We start from the raw sequence: 25,527 nt of genomic DNA, 5'->3' as shown, positions 1-25,527 counted from the left end.
ATTTCGTCGTCCTGAGCAACTTATATGTACAAAGTTTTTCCATCCGAGCTACGGATTATTTTATATTAATTTTTGAAGATTTAAGTCACTTTTAGGATTAACAGAATTGATTAATTTAGAAAATCCAATTATGACATTAGCATGACATCAGAGTGATGTCAGCAGTCAACAGTCGGTTGACTGGGTCCAACTGACGCGTGGGTCCCACTGTCATTGGCCAAGATTAACTAACATAGATTTATTAGTTTAATTAGTGATTAGGCTAATCTAATCAGGTTTAATTAACTTCATTACTCACTTAATTAATTAATTAATTATTTTTTAAGTCTTTTTTTAAACGTTCCGGGGCTGGGCCCCGACTGTCATTGGGCCAGGGGCCTTAGCGGGTGTGGGGTTTACGGGCGCCGGGCGTGGGCACCCGAACGGGCGAGTCCCGAGCGGAGCCAGCCGGGGCGCTGCGGGTGGCTCGCCGGAGCGAGGCCACGGCGAGCAGACGAGGGAGGGCGCAAGGAGGAGCCGAGGAGCGTGAGAGAAATGGCGGAGGCAGGGGCACAGGAGCACTCCGCGAGCGGGCGCGACCACGCACGAGTGGGCGAGCGCGGGGGCTGCAGTGGTGGTGGCGGCAGCGCCGTAGCACAGCGGCAGCTGCTGTAGCTCGTGGCGGGGCACGACCAGGAGCGGCAAGTGGGGCGACGGCGTGGCCGACGCAGTCGTCGAGCAGGAGGGTGTGCGGGCCTGGACGGACCTGGAGCGCACGGGGTACGGGGCGTGGCGTGCTCGACCGCAAGGCAGAGATGGGCCGGAGGCGAGCGGACTGCACGGGCGCGAGATGGACGAGCGCGGTGTCCGCAGACGAAAAGAAGGGGAGACGGGAGGCGGAGGCCGAGGGCCTCACCGGCGTTTGCAGGGGCACATGGGCGTCGAGGCTCGGGGGCGACTCGTGGGGAGGAGGACGGGGACGATCGACGGCTACGGGAGGCGAGGTTGTCGAGGCAGAGAGGCTCCGGGAGGGTGGCTCCGGCGACTAGACCTCCAGGCGGCAGCGGTTGGTGTCGAAGGGGGCTCGTGAATGCTCCCTCGATCCAGATCAGTTCGAGAGGGGGGGAGCAGCGTGGGGAGTGGGGGATGTGTGCGGTCGGGAGTTAGGGTTTCTGGGATGGGGGAATAAGGAGAGTGGGGTGGCCGGTTGGGCCTTTTGGGCTGGTGGCCTGCTGGTTAGCTGGGCCATTCGGCCCAAGGGGGGGGGGTTCTTCCCTTTTCTCTTTTGTTTAAGTTTTTGTTTTTATTTAATTTTCTTTTTATTGTTTTAAATTTTAGATCCACATTATTTTTACTTAGTAAAATAGGACAACAACTCCTAAAATAACGTCTCAAAATAACCCTCGGCCACAAAAGGTTTTAACCCAAAATAAATTAGTTTTGTGTTTTATAAAATACCAAAGGCATTTAAAAAAATGTTTTTGCTACCGTTTAATTCATTTTAGTGCATTTATACATTATATAAAAATGTGGATTATTCATCATAATCATCTATGCATTAAATGACACAACCCGAACATTTTGGTTTTTAATATTTGAAAACTTTTGATGTTTGCCTGATTTTGAATTTGAATTTGAATCAGTTTCGAACTAACGTGAGATTAGTAACAGTAATCAAGGTGATGTGGCACCATTAGCACAGGTTACTGTAGCTTGATTATCCGGGCGTCACAAGTAGATGCAGGCAGGAGTCGGTCTACTAATCTTGGACGTGACGCCTATATAATGATCATTGCCTGGATATCGTCATGATTATTTGAAGTTCAAACAATTTCCCAACAGTAATTGTTTTCCCACCATTTGTTATTTTTCTCGAGAGAAGCCACTAGTGAAACCTATGGCCCCCAGGTCTCTTTTCATCATATTTGCCATTGCGATCTATTTTCTCTTGCATTATTTTCAGATCTATTAAACCAAAAATACAAAATACCTTGCTGCAATTTATTTGTTTCGCTATCTATATATCCTATCTACCACTTTTACCTCATGTTATTTTCCTATGTTGAGGCGCCGTACCCTGAAGGGATTGACAATCCCTTTAGCACGTCGGGTTGAGAGTATTTGTTATTTGTGTGCATGTGTTGGTTACATGGTGTGAGGAGTTTCTCATACTGGTTCGATAACCTTGGTCTCATCACTGAGGGAAATACCTACCATCTCTATACTGTATCATCCCTTCCTCTTTGGGGAAATACCAACATAGTTCTAGCAGACATCACTCCTCTCACGCACACACTAGCAACCTGTTTATCAATGATGGTTACTGCGGGGCAGAATATTTGAGTTATTTGATACAACAAGACTAGGCTTTTCGCTTCCCTTTTGTGGAGGTGTAATGGATCTCCTCGAACTTTGTTAGTAGTTCCTTCTTTATGAATGAGATGAGGCAAAGCTTTTGCCTCCGTTTCAAAACAAAAAAAACACGTCAAGAGGAATTTATTTTATAGAGCCGATAATTGAGTGAAGTCCATGCATGCAACACCACAAGCTACAGAGTAGTAGAGTACTAGCACTTTACATACAGAGCCATATTGCACATTTTCCAATGCCGCGCAAGGCTTTTTCGGCTCCTCGGGCTTAATTGGGAGGCGCTAGTTTAAATATGCTAGCTGATAAGGAAGCTGCAAGCGAGGTGCGGCTAGGGCGAGCACGCAGGCGAGAAACTTTGCATGGTGTGAATTGATATATATATATATGTGTATATATATATATATATATATATATATATATATATATATATATATATATATATATGACAAATTTTTCCTACTACCGGGTGTAGTTACTCCCATTTTTATTTGATACGTTCTATGTAGTATCTATCATATTGGAGTGTACGTACGCGTAGTATGTAGTATATAAGAATGTTTAGGTAGTATATATACTACTTTTTTGACAGTATGTATCATATTTTGTGCATACTCTATTTCGCATACAAATATGTACGTATTTCACAAATACAATAAAACCACGACCTCCCTTGCAATTTTTTCATATAACTCACTTTGGAATATCTTAGATGTAGTATATGAACATACTAAAAATGATAAAGTAGAGTATGTACTACCACATGGTAGTATATGAGAAATGGGTGTAGCTACACCCGGTAGTATATATATATATATATATATATATATATATATATATATATATAAAACAACACTATTCTAATCGGATTAGAATAGTTATTCGGATCACAACGCCCTATATAGGGGCGATTAACATGTTTCTGAACTTGTGAAACTGCTAAAAAGAAAACCACCCACCCTCGATCCCATCACCACCGACCTCCTGCCCCGGCCCAGATCCCTCCCCCCGCGCCGCCGCGCGAACTCCCCGGCTCCCCCGCCGCCGTGCGACCTTCCTGGACCTCCCCCCCCCCCCCCCGCGCGCCGCCTCCTGGCTACCACCCCGCCGGGCCTCCTGCCGCCGGCCCCCACGGCCCAACGCGCTTCCCGCCGCGCCTCCGGCCGCCCGCCACCCGTTCTGATGCGCCTCGGGCGCCCTCCCATCCCCGACGCCCCTCTAGTGGCCGAACCTCCACACTAGCCCCCTACGAGAAGTTCGCGTTGGATCCCGCCTCTCCTCTTGCGCGTCGCCAGCAGGCCGGCATCCTTGCGCGACGTCGCCGTCGAAGACTAATCCTGGCAGTAGCAGTAAGTTCGCATTGGATCCCGCCTCTCCTCTTGTGCGTTGCCACCATGACCACTCACCTCGTGCTATCAGCGACCTGCCAAAGCCTAAGCGGCGACCTGTCCGAGGCCTAAGCACGAAATTCATGCTTGAATCTTCTCCAAATTGATGTTGCCTGCAACGGGAGGGGAAAGCCTGTAGTCCAGCACTATGATGGGAGAAACTGCTTCTACTTTTCTTCTGAAATCGTAATGCCATGTCTTGATTTTCAGAGGTAGTTTTTGGTTTGTACCAACCATTTAAGATGGTATCTCATCTGAATGTTGTATGCATGCAGACCAGTGCTCTCTGTGGCACCGCGGAGCCGTTTGCCTGGCGGGTTGAGCAGCTCATCAAGGGATCGCTCGAGGTCGCCGGCTGCAAGGATTAACGAAGACAGAGACAAAGGTAGCAGGGACAGGAAGCATGACTGAAAATGAGAGAGTGACGATGAAATACAGCGTACGCTGCACCTTGGTTTCTATTTTTAGTGGAGTCTAGAGATAAGCACATTTGTCTGTTTATTAGAGGGGATTTGCCTAACATTTTTCCTAGGTTTTGTATCATTGTGTCCCGTGTTATCCATGTACAGGCAAGGCATACTTTATGTTTTTACGGTTTCTTGTTACTCAAACGTATGTAATGGCACCCATTCTTGTTACTGAAATGTACGTAATGGTACCCAGAAATTTGAATTTGTGTCGCTGATTTGTTAGAAAAATGCTAGGGGAAGAGGACAAGAGGGCGCCATGATACTACACCTTTTTGTATGGTGCTATGTTGTTTAGGGAGGGCTTGGGGCCTGAACCCACAACTCCATATGCACATCCATTTTGGCAAAACTTTTGTGTAGAATGATGAAATTTACAGAACAAAAAATGATTTTACATATCCAGGAAAAACGACAACAGAAAAACAAACCAATAGAAGTTTACAAAAAAGAAACTACAAAAGTACATTAGAAGTTTAGGACGGCACATGGAGATTTCGGACGCAAAAAAAGAAGTTCAAAAGAGAGAAGATGGGAGGTTCACGAGCAAAAAAATGTGAAGTAAATGAAATCGAAAAAATGATGGACATGTCAATTACAAAACTAGGATTTTTTTTGTTACTAAAAGAAATAAACCAAGAAGGTCAATTTACCAAAATAGAGCAGTTCAATATTTGTCAAAAACTCATATTTTCCTTGTTGCCAAAGAATACAATCGAGAAGTTCAAATTAAAATAATGGAGTAGTTCGATGTATACGGAACACTAAAAATCTTTCCTTTTTTCTAGGAAAAATTGAAGATATGAAGTTCAATTTTTAAAAAATGTTTGCTAATTTAGAAATCATAATTTTATCTAAGAAGTTCAAATCGAAATAATAGAGAAGATCAAAGTTTTATAAAATATTTATAAACGATTATAAAAAATCATCTTTTTTCCTCCTTAGTAAAAAATAAAATGAAGAAGTTCAAATTAAAATAATAGGAACAACTAAAAAAGTTTTAAAAAAGAATTCTCCAACATTTTAAAAAGCTAGAAGCTCAAACAAAAATAACGAAAATGTTCGATGTTTATTAAAAAACCTAGGATTTTACCGTGTTTATAAAAGTCAGATATACCCCGTTTTTAAGAATCAACTATGAAGTTCAAATTTAAAAAATAGTCAAATTCAATATTTGTTTAAAAATTGAAAACAATTCTTTACTCAAAAAATAAAAAATGTGACGTTCAAATTAAAATAACACGAAAGTTCAAAGTACATTAAACCCTAGGATTTACAAGTACAAAGAACGTCATTTTTGGCATTTTTAAAAGGGCCAATTCCAGTTGTGCCCCTAACTCGAACCCACTACTCAGTTTTGCCTCTAATTTTTAGGTATGCTCAGTTTTGCCCCTCCGCTGTTAGTATCACTTATAGAAGTGCCCTTTTGCGCCGTTACCGTCTGGTCAAAGGACTTTGACCACCCAGAAAAAATAGCAAAAAAAATCAAAAAAATCTGAAATTTTGTGGGATCGAAGATAGTCATGTCCGCAAGGCGCGTTCAAATTTTGTGCCGTTCGGACACCCTGAGAGCTCGTGGCAAAGGAAATCATAAATTTCGTACGCATGTGAATAGTAAATTCGAAAAAATAGAAAAAAATCAGAAAAATATGAAATTTTGAGGAACTGAAGATACTTAGGTACACAAGATGTGTGCACATTTTTGTTGTCTTTGGACATCGTATGAGCCCTTACGAGCTCGTAGGAGCTAAACTTTATTTTTTTTCTCCGCGAGCTCCTACGATGTCCAAACACAACAAAAATGTGCACACATCTTGTGCACCTAAGTATCTTCAGTTCCCCAAAATTTCATATTTTTTTGATTTTTTTTCTATTTTTTCGAATTTACTATTCACATGCGTACAAAATTTATGATTTCCTTTGCCACGAGCTCTCAGGGTGTCCGAACGACACACAAATTTGCACGCGCCTTGAGGACATGACTATCTTCGATCCCACAAAATTTCAGATTTTTTTGATTTTTTTGCTATTTTTTCTGGATGGTCAAAGTCCTTTGACGAGACGGTAACGGCGCAAAAGGGCATTTCTATAAGTGACACTAACGGCGGAGGGGCAAAACTGAGCATACCTAAAAATTAGGGGCAAAACTGAGTAGTGGGTTCGAGTTAAGGGCATAGATGTAAACTGAGCATACCTCAAATTTTCATCGTTACTAGAGAATAAAACAAAGAAATTCAAATTAAAATAACGGAGCAACTAGATGTATACAAAAAACACAGATTCTTCTTGTTTCTAGAAAAAAATATTTAATTTAATTAAAAAAATTGTTTGATGCTTCCTTAGAAAAATCATTTTTTCCTCTATCATAATATAACTCCGAAGTTCAAATGAAAATAATAGCGAAGTACGAAGTTTACAAAAAACTCAGATTTACATGTTAGAAAAACTCGATACCATTTTTGGCATTTTAAAAACTGCTCATAAATGGTAACGAATTTGAAAAAAATTGCCTACATGAAAAATCGCTTAAAAACATAAGTTTTCCAACTGTATGTCATACGCATTATTCACATAATATAATTTGAATGTTTTGTGTTTATTTTTCAAAACAAGTTTTAGCGTGTTCAAAAAAGATGCTTGTAACCTGTCATGATTTTGTAAAAAAAACGCTTTCCAATAGTTTCTATTGGTATCATTTGCTCAAATTCGATGAGTGCTGTAGAAGTTCAATTTGAAAACAACCAGAAGTCCAAGTACTCCATGGTGTATGTTTTCATATGAGAAAAAGGAATAAAAAGGCAAAGTCTAAAAAATTGTTGCGAGAAGTTCAAGTGCTTGGCCTGAGGAAGTTCAAAAATACTCGCGAGAGAGGTTCACTGTGTATTTACATGTGCAAAAACGAACAAAAAATGTTGTTTTGTGAATTAAAATAATTCTCTCAATCCAGTACAAATTTGAAACAAAATTGCTCTACATTAAAAAGTTCCTCCTATTCAATAACTTTCCAAGGTGTATAAATATTATTATTCTGAAAATAGTTCCTCCTACATGGAGTGTGTTTCATATATGAAAAAAGGAATAAAAAGTCAAAGTCTAAAAAGATATGGAAGTTCAAATGTAAATAAGTGAGTGGTTCGATGTTTATTACATAACAAGAACTTTTCCCCTATACAAATGAATAACAACAAAAAGTCCTGATTTAAAAGATGAAGTTGTTTGATGTTTATAAAAATCTTAGATTTTCCCGGATACTAAAGATTAAAACCACGAAGTTTAATTTTAAATATAGAGTAGTTCAATAGGAGTAAAAAAATTGTTGCTAGAAGTTCAAGTGCACATACCGGGAAAGTTCAAAAAGTTCCTCCTGTTCAACAAGTTTCCACAATGAAAGTTCAAACTAAATTAACAAAAAAATAGTTTAGAAAAGTTAATTAGAAAAAGAATGCAGAGGGGGTCCAATATTTATGAAAAAACTAGGATATTTTGATGCTAAAAGAAATAAACCAAGAAGTCCAAATTACAAAAAAAAGTTCAATATTTATAATAAAAATGCAGGTTTTCTTCGTTACTAAAGAATAAAATTAAAGAAGTTCAAATTAAAATAAAAGGAGTAGTTTGATGTTTATAGAAAACTAAAATTTCTTTCCATTTCTAGGAAAAACAAAAGTATGAGGTTCAATTTTTAAAAAAGTGTTTGATGCTTATTTGAAAACACATTTTTTTCTAAGAATAAGACTAAAGAAGTTCAATTTGAAATAACAGAGAAGTCTGAAGTATATAAAAAACTCAGATTTATTGCAAGAAGTTCACGTGCACCTCCGTCCACGGTTCAAATTTTATATTGCGGGACGTTCGACCTCCAATTACATGTTTTAAAAATGGCAAATGACGTTCGACCTTCAATTGTGCGTAATTCAACGTATACACAAAAATGTGATAGAAGTTCATAGTGAAAACAGCGAGAAGTTCAAGTACTGCAAGGAATGCATTTCAGGTGACAATAAAAGTATAGAAAAATGGAAGCTTAAAAGGTTTGTGGACAGAAGTTCAAGTGCTCTGTCCGGGGAAGTTCAAAAATTCTTGCAAGAGAGGTTCACCATGTATTTCCATGTTCGATTTATTCTGTATAAAAACTGAATACAATTCTTTACTCAAAATATGAAAAGGTGAAGTTCAAATTGAAATAAAGAGAAGTTTGGAGTTTATTAAAACCTAGGATTTACCTATTCAAAAAATAAAATACACAACACCATTTTTTGCACTATTAAAAACAACTGATAAACGAAAAAAATGGTTGCTAGAAGTTCAAGTGCTCGGCGAGGAAAAGTTGAAAAATTCTTCTAAGAGAGGTTCATCGTGTATTTAGATGTCCAAAATACATAAAAATATATGTTATTTTTGTGTTTTAAAATAATTCTCTCAAAGCAGAGAGAAGTTCAAAGTGATAACAACTGGAAGTTCACGTACTACATGGTGTGTATTTCATATAAGAAAAAAATACAAAAAAGTGAAACAGGGTGAAGCTCAAACAGAGATGCCCCAGAAGTTCAATTACTTCACGTAGTGCAAAAAACACCACATAAAAATCAGCACGTCAAAAACAAAGTGAAGTTTGAACAGACACGTCCTAGAAGTTCAACTACTTCACGCAGTGCAAAAACAACACGTTAAAAATAGTGTGAAGTTCGAACAGACATGCACGAGAAGTTCAACTACTTCACGTAGTGTATTTCCATTCGCGATGAAGGCAGAAATCATGATCTCGTCATTATATAATTTACATCAAAACAGCAGGAAATCATTTGTGTAAGTTCAAGTCCTCGGTCGAAGAAAGTTAAAAAATTTATTGTGAGAGAGCTTTGTACAAAAGAAATATCATTTGTGTGACAGTGACGAATGTATGAGAAAATTACAAACGAAAATACGTCACGGAAGTTCAACACGAAAACAACTGGAAGTTCAACTACTACACTGAATGAATTTCAGATGAAAAACTTTTAAAACCGTTGCGAGCATGAAAAAATGATCAACACGGGAAAGTTGCGTGTCTACAGCAGCTTTCCATCGGTATATCACTTGCTCAATTCCGGTGAGTGTTCCGGTGCGTGGATGGAGAGCTACGGGCAAAAAAAGCACTTGAAAAACAAAGTGAAGTTCAAGGTTTCATACCGAGAAGTTCAGGTACTTCATGCGATGCATTTTTGGCAAATCTGTTTCGCGATAAAGGCAGAATGAATGATCTCGCCATTTTTGAAATTACTTGAAAACCGTTGGGAATCAGAGAAAACTGTCAACATGAAAACGAATTTTCCCTAGCTTTTCAACGATATATTATTTGCGCCATTCCGATAAAGTTTGTAAAAAATACGACGAAAATATGTTTTTCGCCATTTTCAAAACTGACTTAAAACCGTAAAGAATTGGGAGAAATAATACATACCAAAAAGTTTCGCATTTATTCAAGCTTTCCAAGTCCATATCATTTGCTGCATTCGGACGCATAGTTAAAAAATTAGCTCGAAAATACGAACTCGGTAGGACTTGCACCGTTTTCTAAATTACTCTTAAACCGTTCAAAATTAGAAAGAACTTTTAAAATGAAAGAGTAGCGCATTTTTATAAGCTTTCCAACGCCATATTATATGCCTCAATTGGATTAGCCATTTAAAAATGACGTCGAAAATACGAACTCGGCGGTTCGGTTTGCGAAATTTTACGTTTTTTCAAATTACTCTTTAACCATAGAGAATTAGAGAAAACTTTCAACATGTGGAAGTAGCGGTTTTGCAGCAGCTTTCCAATGCCATATTATATGCATCATTCCGATAAACGGTTTAGAAATGCGATCGAAAATACGATTCACATTTTTTGTGTGAAGAAAAAACGGTTTTCAAAACTGCTCTTAAACCGCTTACATTATGACAAAAATTTAAGTTGGGTCATGATACTGGTGCCCATAGCTTTCCAACGGTATATCGCAAGCCCCATTTGGGCAATGTTGGCGGAAGTTCAACCTAGTTCATAGGGAAGTTCAACGTACTACTAGCGGGGCAGGTTAGGTTGTGATCAGAATATTATTCTCATCCCGTGATCAGAATAGTGTTTATATATATATATATATATTTATATATATAGGAGTACTCCTACTACTCCAGTACGCGAGCCATGAGATGATGGGAGGGAAAACCCGAACACATGGTTGGGCTATCCAGTGCACCCAGATTGTGGTGCGACACGTCCGTTCGACTTCAAAAGTCAAACTACCAGTGTACAATATTGGCTCCCAGCAAAGTTACTACTTAAATAAAAGGCCGTCGTGCGTTCGGCCGGGATCGAACCCACAAAACGAGCTATACACTCCGGCGACCACTAGTAGTACTCGTTGGAATACAACGCAACGTAAAATCGCCTTTTGTTGCTAGTACATTGTTCCTTACAAGAAACCACTAATAATGCCAAGAAACTACTACCAAACTTGTGGGACCTACATGTCAGTCTGGACAAAAATCCACGAGTGACCTCCTACCTCCGGCCCGTCCACCTAGTCATCCTCGTCCATGGGACGCAGCTACCGCCACCGGCAAAAGGTGAGGTCAAAACTGTTGGAGATATGCCCTAGAGGCAATCATGTATGATGATATTTCCTATGTGTTTATGAATAAAGATAGTCCTTGGACATTATCAATGATGTGTATCAGCAAGTACGTGACTTGTTTGTGGGACTATGCATTGTATGATGACTGTCCTAAAAGGTCCCTAGTCGAAAGGGCTGTGTGGACGCACAGCCGACTAGACTAGCATATGACACGGTCGATGGCTTGGTCTCACTAGCCATGGAGCATTGGATGCTAACCGGATAATATGGGCTTGGAAAGGTCCGGCCGGATTCGACGTAGTCGGATCTGAGTCGAGATAAGGTCCAAGTCGGACAGACCCAACTATGAGACGCAACGATATGTCATCTGTGAGTCTCTAGTACAACATAAGTTCTATGTCCTAAGACCTGAGCTGACGCATGTACTCGGGATGGTGACAGACTTGCTTTGGGCCGACCAAACGCTACTCCGTGACTGGGTAGTTACAAAGGTAGGTTTCGGGTTTGTCTAGTCCCATGCTGCGAGACATGGTCGAGCAAGATGGGATTTTCCCCTCCGACCAGGAGAGATATACTCTGGGCCCCTCGTGTGATCCGACCAAGGGAAGCATGGCCATGCGGCAAGGATTATGAGATAATCCGGATTGTGGTCGGCATCACTGGAACGAGAAAGAGGTCGGGCTAGCACAAGGATGATAGTCTCGCCTTAAGCCCGACAACATATATTGTGCGGCAAAGGGAACAGAAGTGTGACATGTTGTACAGGTTCGCCTAACCAGCTTCATAGTCTGCTTGGTGGTCGGCACGCCTTGCTAGAGGCCGCTACCAACTGTGCAGGTCAGAGGTGATCCGAACTGTGACCAAGCCGACTTGAACCTAAAGGGTCGCGCGCTTAAGGGAAGGAACATATGAGGTCGGTTCGTAGGACACTGGTCGAATGTGATCCGAACTGGACTAGGGACGTGACCGAGTAGACTTTGGGCTTTAGGGTCCGTGCGAGGCCCAAGTGTTGAGCCTGCGACGAACGCCTATATAAAGTGGAGGTGCGGCCCACTCATGCGGTTGATCGCTTCGACGCTGTGACTAGGGTTTGCATGTGTTGCGTATAGCCACCTCCACTTGCCGCTGACTGTGTGATCGGACCTAGCAGTCCGCCGCACGGTGTTCCTCCTGCACGCGTGGATACCGTTAGAGGCGGTGCACTCGCTCTGCTCCGGCGAACTTGTACGTGGGATCGGACGACCGGCTGTTCGAGGGAGATCGGACAAGGAGGAGACGATCCACACGGACGCGCTGCCCCAACTCTTCTTCCGCTGCACGGCACTGCACGTCTAGTGGTAACAAACTGTGATCCATCTCCCGTAGCATGTTCCTGTTGTTCTGTGAGTAGGAAAATTTTAATTTGCAGTCAGCGCACCCTACCGTAGAACCCAACAAAAACCGCCGGTGGTGTGGATCCCATCTTGCGGTAGCCCGAATGCCAGCTCCGTCTGGCGCTCATGGCCGCTAGCTAGCCAAGATAGCACACACCCTGCTGGATGCATCCAGCTGCTTGTCTTCAAGGTTTGCTAGCTAGGTTGGCTTGGCGGTGCGGCGGCTTGCTCGCGCATGCCGCGCTAAAGCCAGCCATCTGGCTCGAGCAAAGTCCAGCGCGGCGGCTTGCTCGCGCGTGAGTCACGGACAGTCCAGCCAGCCAACCCGTGCGGAGGCCAGCATGGCATCCGGCCCGTCTGGCAGAGTGGCTTCCAACTCGCTCATCACCGGCGCCACCGACGAACACGCATCAGTACTGTTTGAAGTAATGTTCAGGAAAAATTATGATTGGAGGAGGAAGAACATGATAGAAGGTCAGATGTGGGTCCCTCATGTCAACGGTCAAACAAAATGTGTTGGTTAAAGCTTCCTCGTCAGCACGGACGTGTGGTCCAACCCTGACATAAACGTGTTTAAACGAGCCTAATCGGCACTAGGTATTAGTTTTTTGGCGCGGATTAAGAAATTTTGGGTATGTTTTTGCTATTTTTTGTACAATAGTTTCTTCCTAGGGCTGGTTGAAAGTGGTAGTTTTTTTGTTAAATACTCTACATACTGTAAGTAGGAGCGAAATTTAAGCTTTGGAAGCCAATAAGCATGGCTAGTTACATAGTGCCTATGGGTACATAATTCAAACTGAATATCAACCATGAGTGACTGATATCTTGATGGAAAACTCAAAACTATGGAAATACTAGCATTTTTTGCATGGTTGGAAATACCAGCAATGTTCACGTGCATTGCAACGGATCATAATTAGAATAATACTTATTCACAAACTTGATAGAAAACACTCTAGTTTAGATATACATATATCACTAGAGATATATTATGTTTCAATCAAAATATATTCCTTGGGCTGCTTTCGTGAGGTGAGGGAGGGATGTGGTTGGTTTTAAGAAACTAATTAAGGGTTTTCTGCAAATTGGTAGAGAAGTGGGATGTCATTGAGAAAAGGCAACAACTTACCTCATAGTCATTAGATGTAGATCTAATGGTCAGAAATGACGGATGGCAGACACACCATCATCACCAACTAAGTCTTCTATAGGAGTACTAGCAAGATGTCCGTGCATTGCACGGAACATAAAGATGCATTTTTTTTATAAAAAACATGTTGTGATTGACCCATGCGGGAGTAATCCCATGCGTAAAAAATAATGATATCTCGAGAAAGAGGAGAGATAAGGAGGAGGAGTGGGGCGTGGTGGTGATTGGTAGTCTGACTGAGCGGAGGCATGGGGATGGAAGACGCTGGCAGCGACCACCATGCTAGTTTGTTCTAGAGGCTTCCTTTCTTAATTGCTCAACAATGAGGTTGTGGGAGATAAGGACGAACAAGGGAAGGGCTTGTCTGCAAATGTGGAGAGAGGGTGCGGGTATCTTTTAGTTTAATTTCTATCCGTCAGATATAGATTGGACAGTCTATATTGCAAGATGGCAGGCGTACCATCATCATCAACTCAGTTTTTTATAAGATAAAAGATATATGTATGCAGATACAAGTGTATTATAGATACTTGTTTCCATAAACTTGGATCTACATTCTATTCAATGGCTGAGCATGTGGGGCCGTAGCACGATGACTTCTCGACTGCGTAAAACAAAAGGTTTTCCCGTCGCCGATAAGGAGGAGGTGACGACAGCGCGCTTTCAGCTTGCTCTAGTCCTAGTAGTCATACTAGGTGGTCTATGCTACCTCTTGAGAACTGCGTTGGATTTCCCCGAAGAGGAGAGGATGATGCAGCAAAGTAGCGTAAGTATTTCCCTTAGTTTTTGAGAACCAAGGTATCAATCCAGTAGGAGACCACGCACAAGTCCCTCGTACCTACACAAAACGATAGCAACTCGCAACCAACGCTTAGGGGTTGTCAATCCCTTCACGGTCACTTACGAGAGTGAGATCTGATAGAGATAATATTTTTGGTATTTTTGATAGGTAGATGCAAAGTAAAAAGTAAAAGCAAAGTAAAAAAAGCAAGTAAATAAAGTGATAGAGATAGATATGATGAGAATAGACCCGGGGGCCATAGGTTTCACTAGTGGCTTCTCTCAAGAGCATAAGTATTCTACGGTGGGTGAACAAATTACTGTTGAGCAATTGACAGAATTGAGCATAGTTATGAGTATATCTAGGCAATGAACATGTATATAGGCATCACGTCCAAAACAAGTAGATCGAAATGATTCTACATCTACTACTATTACTCCACTCATCGACCGCTATCCAGCATGCATCTAGAGTATTAAGTGAAAAACAGAGTAACGCCTTAAGCAAGATGACATGATGTAGAGGGATAAATTCATGCAATATGATAAAAACCCCATCTTGTTATCCTCGATGGCAACAATACAATACATGCCTTGCTGCCCCTTCTGTCACTGGGTAAGGACACCGCAAGATTGAACCCAAAGCTAAGCACTTCTCCCATTGCAAGAACTACCAATCTAGTTGGCCAAACCAAAAAGGATAATTCAAAGAGACTTGCAAAGATAACTCAATCATACATAAAAGAATTCAGAGAAGAATCAAATATTTTCCATAGATAATACTGGATCATAAACCCACAATTCATCGGTCTCAACAAACACACTGCAAAAAGAAGATTACATTGAATAGATCTCCATGAGAGAGGGGGAGAACATTGTATTGAGATCCAAAAAGAGAGAAGAAGCCATCTAGCTACTAGCTATGGACCCGAAGGTCTGAAGTAAACTACTCACACTTCATCGGAGGGGCTATGGTGATGATGTAGAAGCCCTCCGTGGTGGATGCCCCCTCCGGCGGAGCTCCGGAACAAGCCCCAAGATGGGATCTCATGGATATAGAAGGTTGCGGCGGTGGAATTAGGTTTTTTGGCTCCTGCTTTGATCATTCAGGGATACGTAGGTATATATAGGAGGAAGGAGTACGTAGGTGGAGCGTCGAGGGGCCCACGAGGTAGGGGGCGCGCCCAGGGGGGGCGCCCTCCACCCTCGTGACCTCCTCGGGCACTGCTTGGAGTAGGGTCCAAGTCTCCTGGATCACGTTCGGTTGGAAAATCACGATCCCAAAGGTTTCATTCCATTTGGACTCCGTTTGATATTCCGTTTCTTTGAAACACTGAAATAGGCAAAAAACATCAATTCTGGGCTGGGCCTCCAGTTAATAGGTTAGTCCCAAAAGTAATATAAAAGTGGAAAATAAAGCCCAATATAGTACAAAACAGTAGATAAAGTAGCATGGAGCAATCAAAAATTATAGATACGTTGAAGATGTATCAGTCTACGCACGTGTAGATTTATTCTTTTTCACGTCCTATGTTCGTTGTACTGCCACGACTGTTGATGAATAGATAGTGAGTTATTCACGAGAAAACCTTCATTGAGCACATGTGCGAGAGAGAGACAACGTGCGTGTGTGATATGTGTAGATACTAAGGCAATGATAAGATAATTGTGCCTCTGTGTGGAGGATAGAAAGAGACATGTGCATGGAGCTTTGTGTTGTGTAACATGGAGACACATAGACATAATCAGAGAGTGAGTGTATGAGATACACATGCGGACATGGGGAGAGATGTGTGAGTTAGAGAGATGGAGAATTTTGGTGTGCATCTGAGCCAGAGAGAGGGGGATATACACATACCTAGAGCTGGAGAATATGCAAGGGTGTGTGTCTTAAAAGAAGGATCTAGATAGATGGGTGTTTGTGCGTATCTGTGTGTGTTTGTGCGTGCGTGTGTGTTTAAGAGAGAGAGTGTGTGTGTATGTGGAGAAGAGATACCACTAATGATGTAAACCTCGTATAGGGAAGGGGGAATGGTATGACATGTGTGTCAAAAGAGAGACAAAGGCATGTGTAGTAGCGGGATAGCATGGGTGCGGGCGGGGAGCAGACTATTTGGAACAGACATCGAGTGTGTGTGGGAGAGGGGTGTGAGAGAGAGCAAGCGAGAGAGAGAGAGATAGCAGGGGAGAGAGAGAGAGAGAGAGGAAGAGAGGGGGATAGAGAGGGGTCGTTTGTGTGCAGAAGTGGCATATAGATAGGGAGACAATGTTAATGTTGTTTGAAAGTGGACTATGTACGGAGACACAAGGGAAGCTAGTCATCGTGTGTGTGATAGGGACTTCAGGAGAGATCTAGAATAGATGGTGTAGAGAACAACGTGCGAGATTGAGAACGATGATACATTAGGGTGCCATGGAAAGAGTCATGACATATATGTATATAGGGAAGGAGCTGGGGCGGGTCCGCATGTGGGGGAGATAGAAAGAGGGGAGTGGTGCACAAGGAGACAAAGTGTGCTTGGTTGCAGTGGGGGTGGTGTGTGAGGTGAGTGTGCGAGAACCACATAACTAGGGAGATAGACGTTTGGGGGCGACGTTTTGTGTGTATGGGAAAGATACACTCTATATAGTGCGTGTTCTTGGGAAAGAGAGATGCCGAGAGACATAGAGAGTGAGGGAAGAGATGTGTGCATGCCCGAGAGACAAAGTGATAGAGACTTATATTGGGGTCCGGACTTTAGAAGAGAGGTGGGTGTTAATGTGCTCGTGTGTTCGTGTCTGGGGGAGAGAAGGACGTGTGTGTGGGGGGGGGGGTGGCTCCAGATAAAGAGTGAGGTGTCTATATTTGAGAGAATTTAGCGTAATTGAGATATATATGGTCAATAGTGTGGGCACTCATGATCATTTTGTTTCAAAGTTTGGACTATGAGATACGATACTTTTGAACATGCATGATATACTTTGAAGTACCAGAATTACAAACCTAAGATTGGTATTTTGGAATTTGACTCCATCATTAGCTTTTATAATTCATTTAAACAAAGGTACATTTCTTAAGCCAGCATTTTGTGATTTCAAATTCATATATCAAACCTAGATATATACACATACGGGCATGTTCAAACTTTATAATCATCCACTTTATTCATACACATACACATTTTTGCTTTTGTGACCATATTTAGGAAAAACACATTTGGAATTTCATTTGAATTGGTCCATATGATGGTATTTGCTTGCACTAGCTCAATGATCCATATTTGGATTGAATGGACAATCTAAGTTTCGAGTTGGAGACATTGATTTCCGAAACTTGCAACTTTTTGCGTGCAAAACAAATAAATTCTCGGGCATGATATCATAGTCGGGTGTACAGGAATAGAACACTTAATTTCAGGCACCAAAAGGTTTCAAACTTCGCGCTCACATTGAAATATCTCGCGCCCAAAAGTTTATCCCTGCAATATTCTTGTTTTACCCCTACCACATGAACGGAAAGGGATGCTTTGGTAACTCCATTGTTCCCCCTCTTTGCCCCCAACATTCTTCCCCAGAGCCCCTCCCCTTCCCCTCCACGAACCCCCCCTAACCACGCCAAGCCGCCGAATCTAGTTCTCCGCCGCAGCGGTGGACCTCACACCCCGCCGGATCTACCTTCCGCACCTTGGAACCCCCAACTGCCAACTCACCACTTCACTGGAGCCGCTTCAGCGACTAGCTTTTCCACCGCTCCAGATCTCCTTGACCGTTGTCATGGTCCACTGCACCAGATCCGTTTCAACGGCGCCCTCATCCACCATAGTGTAGGCCCTTCACTGACTCCCTTGTCTGCCCCATCGTTGGCCCTTCATACAAGCCCTCGTCCGCCACAACAGATCCGCCTCACCGAAAGCACTATACACCACGCCGGATGTGCTTCGCCGACGCCTTCGTCCATTGCACCGGACCCGCTCCACGGACGCCATAATCAACTCCACTGGCCCTGCTTTACTGACGCTGTAGCCTCATCAGGTTATTGCGATTTGTACTCCTTCGTTTTTCTCTTCTCTATCATGGAACTGTTGACTGAGCATAGATGAACTATCTTGTATGTTAACAGGCGCCGCAACCGAAGCACCAGAGCCGCTTCAGCAATAGCGACAACCGACCCAAACTCAACCGCAACACGAGCACCACCGACGATCCTTAGCTATCAAGTATGACAACGATACCCATACGCCACCGAGAATCATGTACTATTATCCAACGGTCGGCGCCTACGTTCAGTTTCTTAGCATAAGCACTGCACCTTTGAATTTCTTCAGGGCATCATTCATTTTTTCATGAGACGCATTATTCCACTTGCAACTGTAGGGTCATACTTCTTGCAGTGAACATGTTACATGCTAAATTACAAAACCAGTGCATGTATATCTACAATGCTTTAGTTATGTCCTAACTATTACTATACTTCCTAGATATCACTACCTCCTATTTTACTCCTTGCATGTTATATTTATGATAATGGTGTTGTTCTGATGCCACATGTTGGTTCCATCAGACTGCTTCATGTATTCTATGCTTAATTACACATCAGCAAACTAGCATGTGGTTCCACTGCTTTTTATTCGTTTTACCCTACATTTTCTGACGCTAGGTATTACATCACTGCTCCGAGCCTCTGTTAATTACGGTGCTGTTTGGTTCCCAGCCACAGTTTGCTAAGCCAAAGTTTGGATGGCACAGTTTAGTTGACATGTGTTTGGTTTTTGCCACACTTTATTGCCCCTATGGCCCACTTGTCATAGAGACAATTTTTCTGCCAACTTTTGCCAAAGTTTTGCGTCCAATTTCTAAGCCACACTTGCGTGGCTTGCCATACTTCTGTGGCTAGCTACACTTTGGCTTGGCCACGCTAGTCTCAAACCAAACAGAACCTACTTTTTTGCGCGTTCTTGATCTTCCCAAGTTGCATGAAAAATTTGATGCTTCTACTAATTATGGAGCTACCAACCCCATCAAGCAAAATATTTGTTCTTTTGGGTCTGGCAGCTCGAACAAGCATAAAAATAGAGTGAAGCACATATATTGTTCTGTAAGCACACACCCTTCATTCATTACTTTAGATGAACAATTGATGATCAATTCAAACTAGTGCATGCGATTAAAATTAATTTTACCTAAATAGAGGGTGCAGAATAAACTACAACAACTAGATTTGCAACCACGGGATGCTGACGATATCTTCAAAGAACATTGCAACAGCAGCGAGGCTTCACAGCAACATATGGTAAGCCAGTGTGTTTTAGTACATGTGAAATGTAATGCATGTGGGCTGCTTTCTTGGCTTGTGCCCTCAACCTGTAATCCTACAGTATTACAAATAGTTCAGTTGTCCGCTTTGCTGTATTGCTTGATTCAATGCTTGTTTGTTACTTCTTAGGCTATGCCTGAGTTGGCCAATATGTCAACAGTGACTGTTGTACTATCGTAAAGAAATACATGCCTAGTTCATTTTACTCCTTCAATTTTCCTATGAACTTCATCACAAGACTGTCTTCGTAGTTTATATGAGGCCACACTGTTAAGTGCTTTCTCAGATTATTTCAACTGCTTAGATGCTTTGGCAACTTAAATATAGCGGTGTTACACTCCCTTTCAACTAGGAATGTCAACTGGGCCCCGTTTAATCCCTATTAAAGTCCACTAGTGGAATGATATTCTAAACTTTTTGTTTTTTGAGGAAAATGAACTAGGGAGCTAGCAAAAACTAACTAGATGGGACTGGCGGATGCCGTTTATTTTCCACTTACATCCCTAGTTTCATCCTACCATTTTAATTTTGCTGCTTCAAACCATTTAAATATAGCTTGCCATGCTCGGCAATAATTCGTATGTCTTTTACCATGTAAGCTTACTTCCTGGATCATGCGATAACTATCTCTTACTTATGTCCAGCAGAAACCTTTCAGGATGCCATTCACACTAGGACACAATGTACAACCCCAGAATCTATTCGTGGAAGTAGTGCGCCATCCATGTTACCAGATGGTAGCAGTTTGGAGACAACACTGCCAAAGAGCAGTCTGAGCACAGATATTATAGTTCTTGAGGCTCTACTAGAGGCAAAAAGAGATGGTGTGGCTGCCATGAATGAGGTAATCTTGATCTTGAGGTTGGAAATTATGCAATTAGCTGCACGCATTATGCAAGCAACCCAAGAATTGGAGGAAGTAAGAATCTTGCATTTGAAGATGGAGGAGGTCCTGCAGCTTCTGCTATCTGAATCCCAGGGTAATCCCAGTTCTTCTTGAGATACCAGTTAAAATTGTCATTAGATTATTATGCTTGCATGTTGTCATGTCCATGAATGGATTGTGTTGTAAGACCGCCTATGTTGTCCATGTGTTGTAATGATCTGAATTTTTTAGGCGAGGTAATCCTGAGTACTTGTATGATTGGCATAAGGTGAACTGTTTTTCATGTGAGCATATTTTATTGGATCAAATAACTATTTGACTCAAAAGTGTATCCAACCTAACGAATTCAAAGATCACGGCATTTCTAAATCATAATCATATATAACGGTGGAATAAATCTTTGTTGTGGTTTTGAAGAAATAAATAACAAAACATAGAATGATGTATGGATATTCGTAATCGAATACAAATTAGATTTGAATTTAGTTGCCACGGCCCAGGGTAAATGTGAATGCTAATTCTCCCAAATTTTGAACGAAGCGGCAAATCACCCACTGTCATTTGTCGGCCACCCAAAGAAGTGTTTGCGAGATGGAAATTACTGTCTACCCCTGACACTTCACATCCTAATCGATCGGATTTACACTGCTGTCGATAGGGGTAGACTAGTAACTTCAATCAGACATGACACGGCCGCCTCTGAGCCCATTAAGACACGGTGGGCGCCAAACATGGGGGCCAAAACACATTTGATTCAAGGTCGTCCGAAAGACATGTGCCTCTCCCTCCATTTCCCCATTCATACACGATGGGCGGCAAAAAAAAACTCTCCTCATCCGAATTTGATGTAGGCAAATATTTTAAATAGGGGCAGACGTGTAACTTCCCTCAGACGCGACACAACCGGCCTACCTGTCAGCCCCGTCCATACACTATGGGCGACAACCGTGGGCGGCAAAACACCCTGTCCTCGCCCGAAATCGCTACCGGCAAATATTTGGGAGATGCGAGATTACCGTCCTATCCCCAACCGACATGATGTCCAAAATTTTAAATGGGGGATAAGTCTGTAACTTGCCCACATTTCAGACAAGCGTGTCCCAAAGTTTGAGATCCCCCCTCCCCCTCCATTTACCCATTCATACACCGTCGGCGCCATGACAACCTCCCCACCGCGGCCAGCCTCCTCCGTCTGCCACCCCATCCTCCACCTTGCCGGAGCCGCTACCCCTACCCCGTCATCCAATGCAAGAGATGGATGTCTCTCATCCACGACGCCGGACCAAGATCCTTTCATCGCATCCTGTCGCTTCATCGGCGCCATCGTCCACCATGCTGTTGCCGCTCCTACGACCGCCTCCTCCATAGCAATAGGACTTATCCCCGACCCGGCGTCTGCCATCTAAAGTCTTCTTTTGCGACGCTGACAGTCATCGCACCCGCAGCACCCTCAACATATCAGTAGGGGCATACACGGCATCGCAAGAGAGGTGGTACTCTTTCATATTTGCTTAAGTTATTGACCTCACCTGGAGAATAGGTCTAACTTGTTTACTGTACTTGTCCATACCAAATCGTAGTGGCTAGTTGAAAGCAAACATTGGTTGCGAAGTAGCCTTTGTCTGGTTTGCACCTTCGGATCCGCCATGGCACGGTCACTATACTTGCAAAGCTTATGGTTCTCCCCTTTATATTCACTACCATCATCGTAGGTGCTTCGTGCCGTGCTAGCACTGCTCCTCAAGACCTCAACCCATCAAGCGAAACAACATGCCACTCATAATTCCAAAGCTTAGTTGTTGATATACGAATCTGATATGAAGCTCATATATTACTAAAACAGAGAACGTTTAATTGGTCACCTAATGTTCCTATATCCGTTTTGAAAAGCATGTGCACCACACACCGGCGGAGCTACAGTTAAAATATTGGGCGGCCCAGATGGCTCAGAGTACAGGGGATCCCAATTTTTTGTACAAATTTACCTTCACTCCTTTGTATATTGGACTAGGGCTCGGCGGGCCATGGCTTTGTTTTGTTCTTATGTAGCTCTTTCTTGTCGTACCGGCAATACAAGCCCATATGGTCCAGCTAGTTCCACTTTCCTGATTTTACTCTTGATGCTTAGGGTTTTCCCCTTTTATCTACTCTACTATGATCTGCTTAGGTGCTTTCTGTCGTACTAGCAGTACTCCGCCCTTCAAGCTAAACAACACAACACTCATAATTCCAAAGCTTAGTTGTTCAAATATGATTGTGATATGATATTGATATTAGTTAACACACACATTTAATTGGTTAGCTAAAGGTCCCACTTAAATTTCCAAATGCATGTCGCCACATATAGAGAGACGACAGAATTGCATTTCTTTGTCACTTGTTGACTGTACTTTCTTCTCCATACCAAATCTTAGTTGTTATTTCAAAGCAAACATCGGTTGCTAACTATCCTTTGCACGGTTTGCAGCATCAGATCTGCCATCCCACTGCCACGGTCAACACTATACTCATCATGCTTACGGTTTCCCCATTTTATGATGACCACAATCAGCCTACATGGTTTGTGTCGTAATAGCACTGCTCCACCCATCGAGCTAAACAAGCTTAGTTGTACGAATTTGAATATGATATTATGCTCATCTTAGTAAAACTGAGACATGTTTAATTGTTCAGCTAAATGTCCCTACTTCAGTTTTGAAATGCATGTGAGCCACATATGGAGAGACACGAAGGAATAATATTTCTCTATGCACTTTGGTTCATCATGGGTGGGCAACAAACATTGTATAGAAAACCTTGTAATATCTTCAATCTGCTTGCTCTTCTGCTCTTCTTTAACATGATCCTCTTCTCTTCTTTAATAAGCGTTCCTTGTTGGGAAGAGTAGCAGAGACATTTGCGGTCGACTGGTCACGTCGAGTTGTTCTCCCTTAGTATATTTTGAACCCGTCAGGCCAGGTTGACTTGTTCTTCTTAACTATATGTTGAATCTGTCATCTGTGAAGTATCATCACTTATGGAGCTCTCATATTTTGAGTAGTAGGCCACAGTATATTAATGCATACCCCAAATTACAGCATGCATGGCATCTCTCAGTAGAATTGAAGAGATAGCACAAAGGGGTTTACAAGGAGGCAATATAGGATTAGAATCACTTCTGCATTACAGAGATAATCTCACTTGTTTTTATGTTTTCATGCATGTCAGGTATTGAACATGATCAAAATGAATATGAGAATGGGCGCACGAGAGGAATATTGCGGAACAATCCACTGGCTAACAAACTTGGCATGGTGGAGGATGGCCTATCTTATTCACCCATCAATGTGCTTGCTCTAACTTGGCAAGGTTGTATTGGTCGCACATATTTTGCATATAACCTCTTGCATTAGTTCTACTTTCTTACACCACCATCGTTTAAGCATCATATATGAGTATATGCCATACCTATCCATTTTCTGTACCAATTCCATGTATCATCATACTACGTTTTCCAGTCAAATGTTGTTCTTCTGTAATAGATGTCCAAAAGGAAGAGGGTGAGTGCAGATTCTCAAGGACTACAACTAGGTATTTGGAAAAGGTAGTGATACCTGTTAAATCAGATAGATCAGCAGCCACAGAGAACACAAGCCCAATTGTACCACACTTTACCCCTACTCCATTGGCCAAACCCATATTAGAACTGTTGAGAGCCCATCGTCAGTACTGTGTATGATATGAATTCAAAATTTGAACTCCTAAATTTCTGCATGTGCCTTACCTTCTCTCTTGTATGAAAACTAATTTCAGATGAATCTCCTTGCTCAAAGGATCATAGGATCTCACAACAATACTGGGCACTGCATTGCTCCTGTCAGTACCTCTTGCGCTTTGTCAGCATACTTACAATCATTGATGTTTGATTATGTAGCATCACCGTAAATGTTCGCTTCTTTATCCTCCCTATGCTCAAAATTATGAGATCTATATTTACTCTTAGATAAATGTAGAATTAACACAATGTTTAATAAGTTTTGGATTGCTCATGTAAGTACCTATTGTCATGTACTCCCTCTGTATCAAATTAATTGTTGATCAATTGGATATATTTAGAACTTAATAGTGCTAGATACATCCATTTGAGCGACAAGTAATAACGGACGGTGGTGGTGTTACTGTACTTGCATCACGAGATAGTTGATTGTCTAGCATTACTTTGCATCTTATCTGCCCTGCCCTCCACTTCCCCCAAATTATCAGATCTACATTTACTCATACCAAAATGTTGAATAAAGCCAATGCCACTACACACGTTGATGTCTGCATTTCTCTTGTCAGTACCTTTTGCCTTGTAAAGTTGTACTTAATTAATTGCTATTTGATTATGCATCATCAGTCTGCACCTAAGCTTCATTATCCTCTATTTCTTCTAATATTATGTGATCTATATTTACTCTTTGCAAAATGTAGGATAATGGCAACGCTTATAAAGAAGTTTCTTTGGGGAATTTATTGAATTATGCTTCCATCAACATGGAGAAGGGCTTTGTCCAGCCCGTGTTAACATGTAATGTAGGTTCATCCTTCTCAAGCCTTCAAACTTTGTTCTAGTATAGATTTGGATAGGCATCATTTCCTCCACTGCTATTTACTTTGCTGTTTACATCTGATTGGATGTTTGCAACATCTACCAGTTTTAAATTGTAGTTGTAAAAACATGTTCCTTATGCAGAATAGATCCATTTATTTTCTTATATAATTGTGAAACCTGTTACGTGTCTCTTTGTTTCTCTTTTAGAGTCACACCTCTTATGCCAGGTAGAACTTTAGGGAACCTGTTACGTGTCTCTTTGTTTCTCTTTCAGAGTCGCACCTCTTATGCCAGGCAGAACTTTAGGGAATATAGTGAGCCAAACCATCTTGAAGAGAGAGAGATGACCCCAAAGTCCTGTCTTGGTGAAGACAGTGAGTTGAAGCTACTCTCCGGCAGTTGTGAGACAACCTCTGTGCAGTCGCTGCCTCAATCAGTTCGACTTCTTCAGTCTCAACTTAAAGCGGAAAGGCTTGCTTCAGCTAAGCTCCGACTTGATGTCAAAGAAGCAATGAAGATCTCAGAGGACTACCTTGCGAACTTTGGTGCTATAAAGCTAGTGATGCAGCATCTATCATTGACACAACTGAGGTCTCATCAGCTTGTTCGGCTGCTTGGGGTGGCCGTCTCGTCCAGGCCTAATGCCTTCTGAAGTGCTCTTAGTTTTTTATATTCT

At 42.0% G+C, this 25,527-nt stretch overlaps 1 long non-coding RNA gene across 1 annotated transcript; it reads left to right on the top strand.

Moving 5' to 3' along the window:
• The first annotated feature begins 3,296 nt into the window (after positions 1 to 3,296).
• LOC123089993 (uncharacterized) lies at positions 3,297 to 4,408 on the top strand. Its single transcript, XR_006442417.1, has 2 exons — positions 3,297 to 3,920; positions 4,010 to 4,408. It is a non-coding gene; the product is annotated as an uncharacterized lncRNA (long non-coding RNA).
• Positions 4,409 to 25,527: the final 21,119 nt, after the last annotated feature.

This window comes from Triticum aestivum, chromosome 1B (assembly GCF_018294505.1).
Source record: "Triticum aestivum cultivar Chinese Spring chromosome 1B, IWGSC CS RefSeq v2.1, whole genome shotgun sequence".
Taxonomy (NCBI): Eukaryota; Viridiplantae; Streptophyta; class Magnoliopsida; order Poales; family Poaceae; genus Triticum; species Triticum aestivum.
The sequence above is the reverse complement of the archived record's forward strand: the minus strand, read 5'-3'. Positions and strand labels throughout refer to the sequence as shown.